The sequence below is a fragment of the Rhincodon typus genome, chromosome 43 (assembly GCF_021869965.1).
Source record: "Rhincodon typus isolate 14 chromosome 43, sRhiTyp1.1, whole genome shotgun sequence".
NCBI classification, from domain to species: Eukaryota; Metazoa; Chordata; class Chondrichthyes; order Orectolobiformes; family Rhincodontidae; genus Rhincodon; species Rhincodon typus.
The window spans coordinates 3,789,731-3,806,729 of NC_063374.1; positions in this window are offsets into that span (position 1 = coordinate 3,789,731).

Consider the following 16,999-nt stretch of genomic DNA (forward strand, 5'->3'; position numbering starts at 1 on the left):
TTATGTTAAACATGTTAAAATGGAAAGTTACTCTGCTGACCTAGCCTGAAATAAGTGCACAGAGGCTGGTATCCTATCACCCTTTATTTACACATGGACAGTCCTTGGCTTTAATACTGCCTCATTCAGACTCTGGTACCCCTGACACGCACCTTTTATGTCAGCCAGGGCTCCTTGATTGGGCCAGATTAACAGCCCCAATCAGGGAGCTCATATTCTATGATGTCCAGCTGGCTGACCAATCACTGCCAGCCTAGCTGTAATGTCAGTCAACTGCTTACCCAGAGGTCTTGGTGAACTTGCTGGAGCCAGGGGTTCCAATTCCATCCCGGAAGATGTGCGGAATTTAAATTCCGTTCACGATCCTGGAAGTGAAAAGCTTGTGACTGCTACAACTATTGTCGATCGTCATACAAACCTGTCTGGTTCCATCAAGCCTCTTTCAAGAATGAAACCTGGCCTTTCCTTGCCCAGTCGGGCCTATACGTGACTCCAGACTCCTCCGTGATAAGTTGGTCCTTAACTGCCCACTGAAAATGACCGATCCGATTAAGGGTGGCCTTGCTGGTGATGCCCACCTTCTCGGATGAAGGTAATTAATCCTGAGCAGGTTATTGGATGTATATCTGGGAAAGATTTCCTGCAGTGATCCCATTGTTTGAACAGGTTAGGGATCAATCTATCGGCTGAGTCAGAGTCATACAGCACAGAAATAGACCCTTTGGTGCAACCAGTCCATGCCGACCATAATCCCAATCTAATCTAGTTCCACCTGCCTGCGCTTGGCCCTTATCCCTCCAAACCTTTCCTACACATTTACTTATCTAAAAGTCCTTTAAACGTTGTAACTGTACCCCCATCCACCACTTCCTCTGGAAGTTCATTCTGCACATGAACCACTCTCTGTGTAAAAAAAAGTTGCCCCCATGTCTTTCTTAAATCTTTCTCCTCTCACCTTAAAAATATGCCCCCTAGTCTTGAAATGCCCCACCCTAGGGAAAAGACACCGACCATTCACCTTATCCATGCCGCTCAAGATTTCATAAACCTTAATAATGGTTGTCATGTTTATGAAGGGATTTGGTGCTCGAGGCCTCTCCTCTTCTGAGCAGGACCGGGAATGGGGCCATACCTGTAAGTTATCCACTCAAAAAATCTCAAGAAGGGATCTTTGCCCCAGAAAGCTATGAGGCAGTGGAACTTTGCAGCCACAGCAAGTGGTTGAGGTGAATGATTGAAGGGGAAGTTGGATTTATCCAGGAGTCAGAGGGATGAGAAGGAAACGTCGATGTTTTGTACTGAGAGGCATATATAATTGCATAAACACCAGCGTGAGCCAGTTAGTCCAAATGGCCCATTTCTGTCAGCGAGTACTTTGCAACACTTTGCAGTGTCCTGAAGCCTGGCCTGTGAGCCTGTTTTGTCAGCAGTGCTCGATTATGTTTGATGTGTTCAGTGGATTGCTAAAACTGCAGTGAGGGCCACTGAGCCGTTGTACAGACAGAGTCATCACCTGCCTCTTCATTGAGATCAAACAATCCCGCCTCTCCTGCAGAGCAGTTTCCTATTTAGGCCATCTGCTCTGGTTCCTCCAGCTAGACAGTACAAGGCAGAAGATTACATGCCAAGCTTGAGGGTATTGTGACTGGATCAAAATTCCTTCCTGCAGAGTCCAGTCTTGGGGTCTGTCCCTTCAGAGGAGCAATAAGAACAGGTATACTCACATGAGATACACATACTCACACAGAGTCGCACACATTCACATGCACATTCGCACATAGACACACATTCTATCTGTCACGTGCCCTTACCAATGTCCACAGATAGGCAAAAGCACAGACAGTGATAACACGCAATAAACACACACAGTCACATTCACAAACACATTCATATACAGATATACACACACATTCTCACACACATTCATACACTCACTCACACATTCTCACACACAGACATGCATACACACACACACACATATACATACACTCACTCACACTTACAATCTCACACACAAACATTCATACCTTCACACACACATAGACACACACACATTCATACCCTCACACACACAGACACACACATATTCATACCCTCACTTACATAGACACACATACACATTCTCACACACACAATTGTACATTCATTCACACAGACACAAACTTACAATCTCACACTCAAACATATATTCACTCACACTGACACACACATTCATACACTCACTCACACATTCTCACACACAGACATTCATACACTCACACACACATTCTCACACATTCATTCACTCACGCACATTCTCACACACAAAATTCATACACTCACTCACACACAGGCACACACGTATATTCTCACACACAAACATTCGTACACACACACATTCTCACACACAAACATTCATACACTCACTCACACAGATCCATACTTACAATCTCACACACACATTCACACACACATATGTTTTCACACACACCTTCTTACACACAAACATTCATAGACACTCATATACATATGTTCTCACATATACACACACATTCTCACATACAAACATTCATACACACACTCACACATTCTCACATGCACTCACACAGACATGTACATTCTCTCACACACAGACACATGCAGTCTCACACACAAACGCTCATAAATACACATTCATTCACACACAGACACACATATACATTCTTACACAGACAGTCTTACACACCAACATTCACACACACTAATAGATACACACACACTTTCTCACACACACACATTCATACACACATGTAAATTCTCACACACAGAGATGTTCATTCACTTGCACAGACGCAAAAGCACTCAGGAAAAATACACACAGGCATATTCTCTCACATACATGCTGACAGATACATTCTTATGCATGCTCATTAACACCCGCATTCTTACAGATGTGGACAAGCACAGTGACACACATACCTGCACTATACCCACAAAAACACAGACATACTCATGCACGTTCTCATACATATTCGCACAGACACACACATCTTCATGCACAATGGAATAAAGGGGACAGGTGCAGCGGTGAATTGCACAAAATGAAATGAGTTTTTCTTCCCTGTAACATGATGGAATATAGGTCAGTATTTTAAGGCTATTTTTGTAATCTCTGCTGGAGAAGACAGGTAGGCTTGGCTGGATGATAAATGAGGAGTGATTGCAAAAGGTAGGCTCCCACCGCCTTCTGGTGCAACCCCACATCCACTCACTTCCCGCTAGTGTGAGTGAAACATTGCTGGTCATTGTTGGGAATGTGACCACAACAAGAATCTACCAATGATGGAATAAGCAAAATTGACTGGTACAGCTGGACTTGTCAATCCTCCAGAATGTTCCCAGTGTCTCCAGTGATTGAGAATCTCTGGATTTTGCAGCGAAAATAAAAGAGAGCCTGGGTGGTGACAGACATAGGTGGCACTAAATCATGCGGGAACTTATTCAGCGGCTTGGTTCTCATTTGTCAAAACGCGGATTGTTTGATCAATGGTCAAGAACCAACCAATGAAGCTTCCTTGACTTTTCTGATTGGTTGATTTGTTTGACTTGTCTTGAACTGCTACAATCCCTGTGCTGTAGGTAGACCCATAATGCCATTAAGGAGAGAATTCTAGGATTTTGACCCAGCGGCACTGAAGGACAGGTGATATATTTCCAAGTCAGGATTGTGAGTGGCTCAGAGGAGAACTTGCAGGAGATGGTGTCCCCATGTATCTGTTTCCCTTGTCTTTCTAGTTAGTAGAGGTTGTGGGTTTGGAAGGTGCTGTCTAAGGAGCCCAGTTGAGTTGCTACAGTGCATCTTGTAGATGGTACACACTGCTGCTACTGAACATCGATGATGGAGGGAATGGATGCTTGTGGATGTGGTGCCAATCAAGCAGGATGCTTTGTCCTGGATAGTATCGAGTTTCTTGAGTGTTGGAGCTGCACCCATCCAGGGGCAAGTGGGGAGTATTCCCTCACACTCCTGACTTGTGCCTTGTAGATGGTGGACAGGCTTTGGGGGGAGTCAGGAGGTGAGTTACTCGCCGCAGTATTCCCAGCTTCTGGCCTGCTCTTGTAGCCACTGCAGGTTATATGGCTGGACCAGTTGGTCAATGGTCAATGGTAACCTCAAGGATGTTGATAGTGGGGGATTCAATGATGGTAAGGCCACTGAATATCAAGGAGCAGTGGTTAGGTTGTCTGTAATTGGAGATGGTCATTGCCTGGCATTTGTGTGGCGCGAATGTTACTTACTTTAAGCCCAAGCTTGGATATTGTCCAGATGTTGTTGCATTTGGGCCCCAGTATCTGAAGAGCGGGGAATGGTGCTGAACCTTGTGCAATTATTGGCAAATATCCCCCAATTCTGACCTTATGATGGAGGGAAAGTCATTGACGAAGCAGCTGAAGATGGTTGAGTGGACAGTACAGAAAAACAGGCCTTTAGGGATAAATGATTTTTTTTTGTCTAATTGTTTCTGGGTGTTCCTGGTCAGGCTAGTGTTTGTTCCCGCCTCTGATTTCCCTCAGAGCTATTTCCCTCAGCCTCATTGCTGTGGGGGCCTGGAGTCACATGTAGGCCAGACCGGGTAAGGACGGAACATTTCCTTCTTACAGGGCACCAGTGGACCATGTGGGCTTTTGCAACAATCAATGGGAACAATCAACGGGTTGTCTTTTTTTTAAATTGGAAAATGATCCTCCAGATTCGTTAACTGGAAATTGCTCCAGTTGCCTTGGTGAGCTTAGCCCAGTCCCCTGGATGGGCGAACTGACAGTTTATGTCCCACACTGAACTTCCCCCCAAAACCCCCACTCCCCAATTTTATCTCCCACCATCGTCATGTTGAGAACGTTGATCCAGAATTCAGGAGAGATGGGAAGTTGTCAGCCATCAGAGGATTTGTTGATGTAAAATAATTGACAAAAGAAGCGGAGGGACGCTGGGGGAATGGATTTTCCTGTCACATAGAGCGAGTTATTGTGATCTGGAATGCGCCGGCTGGGAGCGTGTAACGAAAGCTGGTTCAATAAGTCTTATCGGAGGCTAGGAGGAATTCCCGAGAAGGAGACACGCTCAGGGGAAAGAGTCGGGAAAAAGATCAGAAGGCTCTTCCCAAGAGCCGGACACAATTATTAGTTTATTATTGCCATTATCATGCATGATTTAGCTCTGGGAAATGTTCATCATGCCTGGTCGGTGAATTGACTTCCAAAATCAAAGCAAAACGCTGTGGAGTGCAGGAAACCTGAAAGGGAGACGGAGAGCATCAGAGCAGCTCAGGAGGTTTGGCAGCAGAGAGATAAAACCAGGGCTAACGTCTCAAGAGTTTTTGAAAACTAACACCGGAAACGTTAACTCTCTCTCTCTCCGCTGAGTATCTCCAGTGCTCTCTGCTCTGTTTTATACTGCTGTCCGAGCCGCGCTATGACAGAGCGGATTCCTCGTGAAGGGCTGTTTGTCTTTGCCGCTGCTTCACCGGTTCATATCACACGAAGCCACGCTGTCTCATTCAGCATTTCTGAAACCCCGCCGTATCGCTTGAGCTCATGTGCTGCTCGGTTTACACGCGTTTAAAGTGTAAATATGACATCGTAACCACCGCCGCAGACTCGCACCCGCCCCAGGCTCCGGAAAGCGAGCATCCCGCCTCCGAAGCACCTCAGCCACATCCCAATTCTGCCATGCTCCACTCGGCCAGCCGACGAAACCTCCCCGCTATTCCTGCCTCACTCCAGAAGATGGCGAGACCGACACAGGAACCGGAGGAAGGCCATTCAGCCTCTCGAACCTGTTCCACCATTCAATGAGATCATGTCCGATCCATGGCCTTTATTCCATAATACCTCTGCTTAGCAAAAGTGTATCTGTCGTGGGATTAAAATTAACAACTGATCCAGCATCCACTGCCGTCGGTAGAAGAGAGTTCCAAACATCTACCACCCTTTGTGTGTCAAAGTGCTTCCTAACATCTCTCCTGAACGCTCTGGCCTTCATTCTCAGCCTCTGCCCTCTCGTTCTAGAAACCCCAACCAGTGGGAAATAGTTTATCTACACTGTCCTTTTCCTATTAATGTCTTGAAGACTTCATGCAGATGACCCGCTCAACCCTTCTAAATTCAAGAGAAAACAGGCTTAATTTCTATGATTGATCTCATTGCAAAGTAGGACTGTTCATGGGTCTGACACGGTAAATGCTGTGAGGATGTTTCCCCTCCTGGGAGAGTCCAGGGCCAGAGGGCATAGCCTCAGAATAAAGGGGCACCAATTTAGGACTGAGATGAGGAGGAATTTTTTCTCTCAGAGGGTTGTGAGTCTTGGCCCCAGAGAGCTTTGGTGGGGGGCAGAGTTTCTTGTGCATATTCCAGGCTGAGATAGATAGGTTCTGAGGACTCCCTGCGAGGCCGATATACCCTTCCTAAGGTGTCGTGCTCAGATCTGCTCATAGTACTCCAAGTGGCGGGGTGGGGGGTGCGGTCTAACCAGAGTTTTGTGCAGCTGCAGTATAACTTCTGCATCCTTCTTCCACTGCATGGAAAGGCCAGTACGTTCCATTCGCCTGACCGGCAGGAATTCAGCAAACTGTGGCTTCCCTCCGTCTGCTGTCTCCAGGCCCCTCAAGTTTCTGGGCTTGAACCAATCTCCTCCCAGGAGAACATAGAATCATAGAATCCCTACAGTGTGGAAGCAGGCCATTTGGCCCATTGAGGTGTCACTGACCTTTGTCATATGAGGAGCAGTTGAGGACTGATAGAGTTTAGAAGGATGAGGAGGGGATCTGATTGAAACTTGCAGAATACTGAGAGACCTGAGTAGAGTGGATGTGGAGAAGATGTTTCTACTCATAGACTAAGACCTGAGGACACAGCCTCAGAGTGAAGGGACAACCTTAGAACTGAGATGAGAGGAATTTCTTCAGCCAGAAGGGGGGTGAATCTGTGGAACTCATTGCCACAGAGGGCTGTGGAGGCCAAGTCATTACCTGACTTTAAGACAGAGATAGGTTCTTGATTGGTAAGGGGATCGATGGTTACGGGGAGAAGGCAGGAGAATGGATTTGAGAAACATATGAGCCATGATCGAATAGCGGAGCTGGCTCAGTGGGCCAAATGGCCTAATTCTGCTCCTTAATTTAAAACAAGATTTGGTCATTCTCTCATTGCTATTTCTGGGAGCTTGCTGTGCACTCTTCTTGATGTCTTTAATATATAGATACCTAACAATCTCTCAATGAGTGAGCCTTCTCAGCTGCTGGGATTGAAAATTCCAAAGATTCACCCTCTCCAAGTGAAGAAATTCTTCCTCACCTCAATCCTAAACGATCCAAGACCCCTGTTCCAAGACTGTATCCTCCTAGTTTTAAACCCCGAAGGAAGAGGAAGCATCCTTCCTGTATTTAGCTGGTTGCAGACTGTAAGGATTTTGTAGGCTTCAGTGAGATCAATTGTTATTTTTCTAAATGCTAAACAAGGCAGGCCACGTCTCCTCAATCTCTCCTCACGTAGCTGATACCAGGTATGGAGGGACTGTCTTATCAGGAGAGGTTGAGTAGGTTGGGTCTGTTACTCACTGGAATGCGGAAGCGTGAGAGGTGACCTTACTGAAACATATCAGATTCCAAGGATGAGATAACCACAGTGTGGAGCTGGAGGAACACAGCAGGGCAGGCAGCATCAGAGGAGCAGGAAAGTTGGCGTTTCGAGTCGGGACACTGGGATTCTGAGGAGACTTAACGGGGTGGTTTCGGAAAGCTTGCTTCCCTTCTTGGGAGAGTCGAGGACCAGAGGATATAATCTCAGAGTAGAGGAGTCAACTATTTGATGCAGAGATGAGGAGGAATTTCTTCTCTCCGAGGTGATGGATTGGAGAGGGTGCAAAGCAGAATGTTGCCTGGGTTGGAGCATTTCAACTACAAACAGAGCCTGGATAAGCATGAACGGAGCAGAGAAGGTCGAGGGTGAGTGGGATCTGCCGGAGGATTATGGCACAGTTGCTCAGTGGCTGGTACTACTGCCTCGCAGTGACTGGGACCTGGCTTCAATCCCAGCCTCAGGTGACTGTCTGTGTGACGTTTGCACATTCTCCCAGTGTCTGCGTGGGGTTTGCCTCGAGCTGTTCCAGTTTCCTCCCTCAGTCCAAAGATTTGCAGGCTAAGTGGATTGGCCACAGTGTCCAAGGATGTGCAGACTAGGTAGGTTAGCCTTGGGAAATGTGGAGTTACAGAGTAGGGTGGGATGCTCTTTGGAGGGAATCATTGGGCTGAATGGTCTGCTTCCACACTGTAGGACTTCTAAGATTATGAGGGACATGAACAGGGTGGATAGAAACCAACTGTTTCCCTTAGTCAAAGGATCAATAACAAGGGGTGGGGGCATAATTTTAAAGTCAAAGGCAATAAGTTTAGAGGGGATTTGAGGAAAATGTTTTTTACCCAGATGGTGGTTGGGGTCTGGAATGCCCTACCTGGGAAGGTAGTTGAGGCAGGAAACCTCACAACCTTTAAAAAGTACTTGGATGAGCACGTTAAGTGTCATGGCATTCAAGGCTATGGGCCCAGTGCAGGAAAGTGAGACTAGTGTAGGTAGCAGTACAGACAGAATGGGATGAAGGACCTCTTCTGTATAATTGTAATGTTATTAATCTGTGGAATTCTTTACCTCAGAGGGCCAGCAAGGCTGGGGTATTCAGTATACTCAAGGCTGAAACAGATTTTTAATTACTAGGAATCTCGGGTGACAGGAATAGGCAGGAAAGTGGAGCTGAGGATTTAGAGATCAGCCATTGAATGGCGGAGCAGACTGGATGGACTGAATGGCCTACTTCTGTGCTCCCATCTTATGGTCTTATGGACAGTCATAGACTCATAGTGATGTACAGCATGGAAACAGACCCTTCAGTCCAACTCGTCCGTGCTGACCAGATATCCTAAATTAATTTAGTCCCATTTACCAGCATTTGCCCATATCCCTCCAAACCCTTCCTATTCATGTACCCATCCAGATGCCTTTTAAATGTTGTAATTGTACCAGCCTCCACCACTTCCTCTGGCAGCTCATTTCACACACGCACCGCCCTCTGTGTGAAAAAAATGTGATCAGTCTGGTGAACCTTCTGTCATATCATAGAATCCCTAAAGTGTGGAAACAGGCCCTTCAGCCCAACAGGTTCACACCAACCCTCGGAGCATCCCACCCAGACCCATCCCCCAAATCTACACATCCCTAAGCACTACGGGCAATTTAGCATGGCCAGCCCACCCTAGCCTGCACGTCGTTGGACTGTGGGAGGAAACCAGAACAAAACCCACGCAGACACAGGGAGAACATGCAAACTCCACACAGACAGGCTGGAATCGAGCCTGGGTCCCTGGCCCTGTGAGGCAGTAGTGCTAACCACTGAGCCAATGTGCCACCAACGTCATTGGCTAGTGGAACAGTCATGTCACTCGGTATGTCACAGCAGCCAGTGGAAATAAAATTCAGTTGATACATCCGGAATTGAGAGTCAGTCTCTGTGACGGTGACCCTGACATCTATCTACGGTTGTGTTAACAAAGCCATCTGATTCACCACCAGCCTTCTAGGGAAAGCAAATCTGCTGTCTTTACCTGGCCTGGGCCTGCGTGTCACTCCAGACCCCATAACGATGGGGTCAGCTCTGAACTGAGACCCAGACACCCTCTCAGGTCAAGGGGTAATGAGGGATGGGCTGCAACTGCTGGCTTTGCAGCTACACCTACACCAGTTCCTTAATACCTGACAGGACAAGTGACAGGCATGACAAATGACTCTTCAGCAGCAGTTGGTGGCTCAGTGGTTAGCACTGCTGCCTCACAATGCCAGGGACGTGGGTCTGATTCCAGCCTTGCGAGGTTTGTATGGAGTTTGCACATTCTCCCCGTTTCTGCACGGGTTACTTCCGGGTGCTCTGGTTTCCTCCCACAGTCCAAAGATGTGCGGGTCAGGCCATAGTGTCATACAGCATGGAAACAGACCCTTCGGTCCAGCCACTCCGTGCTGACCATGTTCCCAAGGTAAACTAGTCCCACCTGCCTGTGTTTGGCCCATATCCCTCCACATCTTTCCTATTCATGAACTTATCCAAATGTCTTTCAAACGTTGTGACTGCACCTGCATCTGGAAGTTCATTCCACACACGAACCATTCTCTTTGTAAAAAAAAATTGCTCCTCATGTCCCTTTCTCCTCTGCCTTAAAAATATGCCCCCTAGATTTGAACTTCCTCATCCTAACGAAAAGACACCTGCCATTCACCTTACCTATGCCCCTCATGATTTTATAAGCCTCTATAAGGTCGCTCCTCAACCTCCTACACTCCTATCCATTTTTATATCTCAGACCGTCCATTCGCAGCAACATCCTAGTAAATCTTTTTTTCTGAACCCTCTCCAGTTTAATAAGATTCATGGATTGACTGTGGGTACCATGTTAAGGTGGGGGCTAGGTCTGGTTGGGATGTTCTTTGGAGTGCTCTTCCCAGAATCGATGGGCCAAATGGCCTCTTTCCTCACTGTAGGGATTCTACGACCTGTTTGTAACTCCTGACTAATTGCCCAGAGCTTCTACTCAGCGTGAGGCAATCATTAAAAAGCCAATCACATACTGAGCAGCATTCCAAGAGCACTTGAATTAACATGATTTATCAAGGGAATGGATAAGACCTTCTGTTCCTGAGTAAAACTAGGCTCCTGCTCTCTTCCTCCTCCCCCGCTTCCCACCAAACCTTCTTTCACAGCTGGGACCAACAGCTTGCTTTCCAGCACTGTACCTGTCCCTGGAGAAATGTTAGTTTTATTTGTCTTGCCTCTTTATAAAGCGTTGAAATTAACAAAAAAAAACAAAATACCCAACACACCACTTGCCTGCTACGCGTTCTGAGTTAGAATGAATCTCCTCTCTTTCTGCTACAACCGTGCCTGCCACCTTTTAAATATTCGGCATGGGCTTTGTCCTGTCGAATCGGTGGAGTTGGTAAAGGAACTTTGCTTCTAAAGGGGTCTCCAGTTCTTCCGTGAATTGGCGAAGTCTGCTTTGTCGTACCTACTGACTCCGAGCCCAATGCCTCTCCTGTCACCCATCCTGCTGGGTGCTTAATTCTAAGCCACCTCCTAAAGACTGGCATCGTGGTAATGTCACTGGACGAATAGTCCGAAGAGCCACTGCACAAGGGTTCAAACCCTACCCTGTTGGCTGGTGGAGTTTACATTCAATGAGTTAATTGGTAAACCAGGCATAAAAGGCTTATCTCAATGGCAGCAACCACAAAACTATTGTTGTTGATTAAACCCATCTGGTTCACTCTTGGGGAAGGAATTCTGCCTTTTATACCCAGTCTGGGCCCACACAGGCATCCAGGCCCTCAGCAATGAGGTTGGCTCTTAAATGCCCTCTGAACTGGCCTGAGCAAGCCGCTCGATGCGAGTGCAGTTTTAGGGATGTGCAACAGATGCCAAACTTGCTCGCACCCCATCAAAGAAGGAACACCGGGGACTTGTGAGGTCAAAGGAACTTAGTGTCGCCCCCACATCTAGTGCTTTGTCGAACCCACTGGCCTGATGTTCAGCTGGTGCAACTTCTGTCAAATTCTGGGCACCGCACTTAAGTGATTGTGAGAGGGCACGGAGAGAGATTTGTTGAAACGGGACCGAGGGAAGTGGGGATTCTGCAATTATGGAGAGACCAAAGACGTTGGGACTGCGCCACTCCTTAGAGCAGAGAAGGTCAAGGGGAGAGGTCATCACAGTGTTCCAAACTCGGGTTTTGATGAGGGCAAACCCGGCAGAACAGTTTCCATTGCCAGAGATCTCGGGTTTAAGACACATGGCCTAGTCTTCACATGACTCCAGACCCACAGCAGCACAGTTGACTCTTACATGCTCCCATTTGAGGATGGGCAATGAATGCCCAGGGATACCCACATCCTGCAGACAGTGGTAATCAGCTAAAAGATTAAGCTGTTTGGGCTGAAGTTTCTAAGCTGTAGACCTCCATGACAGTGGGGAGATGAGACTCCAGTGCTTGATTGGGTAACTTTCATGAAGAGAGTCTGTACTGACACTTAAAGAGTACAGGGCGATGGGGGAAAGAGAAGGAACCCTGGCTCAAGGGGAGGGCACTACCGAAACCGGCAAGTGGCCATTCCATCTGTTCATGTATCCCCAGGCTGTAAGACAATTGGCATCCAGCCAACCCATTCAACCCTTCCGACTGTCCATTCAGTTCCTCAGAAATGGCTAGAAACCTCAATTTTGGGGGTACAGGACTATGGGAACCCTCCCTTGAAGGGCGATAAGGAACATGGCTACACGTTCACAGGCTGTTTAAGAAGGGCAAGGGCTCTGTCAATTCAGACTGTAGCGAGAATTGTACCCCCGTTGTGGTTGAGTTAGAGACTGCTCTCGTGATCGCCGATGGTTGGGGAATTAATGAGGTGATTAAAAAAATACCAAAGGGAACTGACAAAGTTGGAGTTAGTGGAGTGGAGAGGGTTTGCTGGGGTTTTCACATTCCTTACATGGTATAGCCGCGGCCAGTGTTTATCATCCATCCCTAATTGCCCCTTGAATTGAGAGGCTCGCTTGGCCATTTCAAGGCAGTTAAGAGCCAACCACATCACTGTGGATCTGGAGTCACCGTGCAGGACCAGGCTAAGGGTGCCATATTTCCTTCTCTGTAGGTCATTAGTAGATGACTGGGTTCTTACAACCATCAACGATAGCTTCATGTTTTAGCTTTAATTGCGTTTAAACCCCCAACCCCAGAATGTTGTCCTGAGCTTCCATCTCGCCACAGTCTCCCTGTAAAAGCCCGATCACATGAAAAGGGAGAAGAGAACTGCTCAGGGAGAGGAGGAAGAGGTTCGGTGAATTTGTGTATTCGCACCTAGTCTCTTCCTTGCACCTACCTACTATTTAAGGGCCCCACAGGTCGATAGGTGGCAGCTAATGCCAATATTCAATGGATTGATGACTGCGTGGGGATATCTTACATCATTCACCGCTGATGCCAACTGAGTACCACTGCGGTGAAATCCTCGAGCTTCAGGGTCAGGTGCCAATGAAATGGGAAATGAAGGATTGATCGTTCAATGCCTTGATTTTGGACTGCCCTTAGTTCACAGTGCAAGGCAATGTAGCATTGTCTCCGTATACTGAGCTGGTTAATAAAAGCAAACATGCAGATTGCTGGTTTATAAATAGATGCGTGGAGTAACTTGTCAAGGCTATACCAGTCGATTTCCACATGTTTAAAGCATCATGGCATACCATGGGACAGTGCAGGCAGTTGATGTTAAAGTACAAGATCAGCCAAGGTCTCAGTGAAGGTCAGAATGGGTTAAAACAACAGAGTGGCCTACTTCTGCTCCTACTTTCTTATAAGCTTGTCAGTCATTTCTGAAAGGGAATTGGGGGAGTATTCTAATCTAAATCACCACAAGGGTCTAAAATTAAACCATCAACGAGAATCAAGGGGTCATATTGGCACAATGCGTTCGTATCCCAGGCACTTCTGGCCCTAAAAGCTCCAGAGTACGAACTCCAATCCAGGGCTCGAAAGGTGGCCAGACAGGCTGAGTGTTACCTGGAAAACGCTTCAAACACACACCCCCACCCACTTTCCATTGAGTAGGTGAGAGAGGCAGAGACATATCAAAAGGTGATGACAAATGCTTGGCAATCACAGGTCCCCAAGACTCTTTGAGGGCATCACACCCAGAAACAATTTGGAATTGGTGAAACGGGCACACCGTGACCCCCAAGACTTTACAAAACCTTGCACTAGTCTGGCGAACTCAAACAGTTGCACTAGAGACAACAATTCCAACAGCAGGGTGATGGAATTCACCCACAACAGGTCAATGAAGGTAGATGTATCTGGTAGATTTTAATCTTGATTGTCAGCAGCTTGATTCAATCTTCCGATCCGCAAAACAACTGAGTTAAAATTCTCCCAGCCGGGCTGCCTGAAACGGGAATTTGTAACCAGCGGGGAAGGTTATACAGACTCCCAGAAGAGACGGGCATGGATGGGCATCTTGACCATTACAAAGGGGTCCGATCCATCTCATCATAGAGAAGATGCTGCCACTTGTAGACAAACCCAGGGCTAAGGGGGCTGTCAGTGTCTCAAATATCCAAGCAAGCTCAGTGTTTGTTATTCGTTCCTAACTGCCCTTGAATCAAGTTGCTTGCTGAGCTATCTAAGGGGAAGTTCAAGAGTCAAATACATCATAGAATCATGCAGTATAGAAGAATCCCTTCGGCCCATCGAGTTTATACTGCTAAAAGTACACTACGACTAGACTCAGCACCTGGAATGTTATGATATTTCAAGTGCTCATCCATTTACTTTTCTTTTGAAACGGCTATGAGGCTACCTGCTTCAACCGCCCTCCCAGGCAGTGCGTCACTGGGGGATCTGGAGCCACGTGTAAGCCATATCATGGGGTGGCATGGTGGCTCAGTGGTTAGCACTGGTGCCTCACAGTACCAGGGACCTGGGTTCAACTCCAGCCTCAGGCAACTGTGTGGAGTTTTCACATTCACCCTGTGTCTACGTGGGTTTCCCACAGTACTCCGGTTTCCTCCCACAGTCCGAAGATGTGCAGGTTTAGTGGATTGGCTGTGCTAAATTGCCCCCATAGTGTCCAGGGATGTGCAGGATTAGGTGGGTTAGCCATGGGAAATGTGAGGTTATGGGTGGGATGTTGTTCACAGGGTCAGGGCAAAACAGATGGGCCAAATGGATGCTGTGTAAGAATTGTGGATTGACCTTCTCTGGCACAGCATTCACTTACAGGTTCACAGTCACCACTGAGACTGAAACTTAACCCCTCCCCCAGGAGTGTTTAATAGGGATGGTGTCAAGGGAACTTTGCTTTCCATTTAGTTTGAGTTCAAACAAGTGGTGGGACCCTTACTCTGTAATTTAAACCCTTGTTGTCCCTGTCACAGCAGTCTTTAATGGAGATGGTGTCGGGGGAACCTTACTTTCAGTTCTAAAGTCTCACAGAGTCATAGAGATGTACAGCATGGAAACAGACCCTTCGGTCCAACTCGTCAATGCTGATCAAATATCCTAAATAAATCTAGTCCCATTTGCCAGCATTTGGCCCATATCACTCTAAACCCTTCCTATTCATACACCCATCCAGATGGCTTTTAAATGTTGGCAGCTCATTCCTTTCCCCTTAGATCCCTTTTAAATCTTTCCCTTCTCACCTTAAACCTATGCCTTTTAACTTTGGACTCACCCCGCCCCCCCCCCCCCCCCCCCCAAGGATGTCTGTTTACCCTGTCCATACCCCTCATGATTTTATAAACCTCCATAAGGTCACCCCTCAGCCTCCGATGCTCCAGCAAAAATAGCCCCAGCCTATTCAGCCTCTCCCTCTACCTCAAACCCTCCAACCCTGGCAACATCCTTCTAAATTTTTTCTGAACCCTTTCAAGTTTCACAACATCCTTCCGAGAGCAGGGAAACCAGAATTGCATGCAATATTCCAATAGTGGCCTAACCAATGTCCTGTACAGCCGCAATATGACATTTCAACTCTAATACTCAATGCACTGACCAGTAAAGGCAAGTGTACCAAACACCTAGGGAATTTTACTTCCAGTTTACTATTAGGTCAAGGGATAGAGAGAACTTTACTACGTATTCATCCCTGTCCCAGTATTGTTAGTTTGAGGCAGCGTCAAGGCAACTTTACTATCTGTTCACTTTCTGTCTAAAAGAGTCGAGTGAGGTTTACTCGGTATTTAACCTTGTGCTGTCCCTGTCCCAGGAATGTTTGGTGGGGAACAGTGTGGAGGTACCTTTACCCTGTGTCTAACCCCGTGTTGTCCCTGTTCTGGGAGTGTTTGGTGGGTAACGATGCCGAGGGAGCTTCACTCTGCGTTCAAAAGAGTTGAGACAAAAACTCGCTTTCAATTTCAGATTGTAATCAACTGCATTGAAATCCTGGTGGGATTTGACCCCGCGTTCCCGAGAACATTACCGCAGCCCCCTCTGGATGACTGGCCCGGTGTCATTACCACTACCCAGACCCTGCTACCCTTTGGGGTAGCGCGGAACAGGTTCTTGAGTGGGGCACAGGTTGCATGACAAGCAGTTGTAGACCGACCTCCTGCGGTGGTTGCAAGCTGGTCTTGCGGAAAACCGGAGAGGGATTTCCACTGCGGTGGGAAGGCTGTGGTGAGGCCGAATGGCTGACTCAGCAATTTCCGAGATGTCCCGAGTGACATCGGGACAGTCCCCTCCAAGTTTTCGATCCAACCGGACTGATTCGAACAAGGTTTCAGACCTGGGTGAAATATGTTCATATTTCTGTATTTACACCTGTGTCTGTGTTACTTCCAGTCAACGCGTACATAGGTAACTTTGGTGAACCAGTAAAACGCAGACTGAATAGATGAATGTAAAAACAGCACATCAGAATTTGACATTCAAATAATGAAGAGAGTCTCGTGTTGTTACAGGTGGTGGGGTGCGGTGCGAATGTATTACCAGTGAGCTTTACATTGCAGTCGGGAGCTGGCCCCACCCCTTCATACACCCACCACCATCCCCTCCCTTCCCAACCAAAGTCTCTGACCCCTTTCACAGTACAGTCCAGCTCCCGCCCCTCAAAATTCCTGGGACGCCTGGTGCGGGAAAGGGGAGGGGGCGTATGTGGAGTGAGAGGTTTCTTGTTAACCACGCTCCTCCCCAACCCCGTCACAAAAAGTCTTGTTGATGGAACGTTGCTGAGACTGGCCAAAAGATGCGGAGCCAGTGAGTCTGACTCCCTCCCACCCCTTACACCCTGCTCCCCATCGCCCCTCCCATCCCCAGAGTCCAAAATCACAAGCCTCCCATCGCGTTGATGACTCCCAACGGGTTGACACTGGTGCCAAGTCGGTAGCGAGGCTCATAGAGTCCTACAGCACGGAAACAGGCCCTTAGGCCCAACTCGCCCATGCCGACCAGGTATC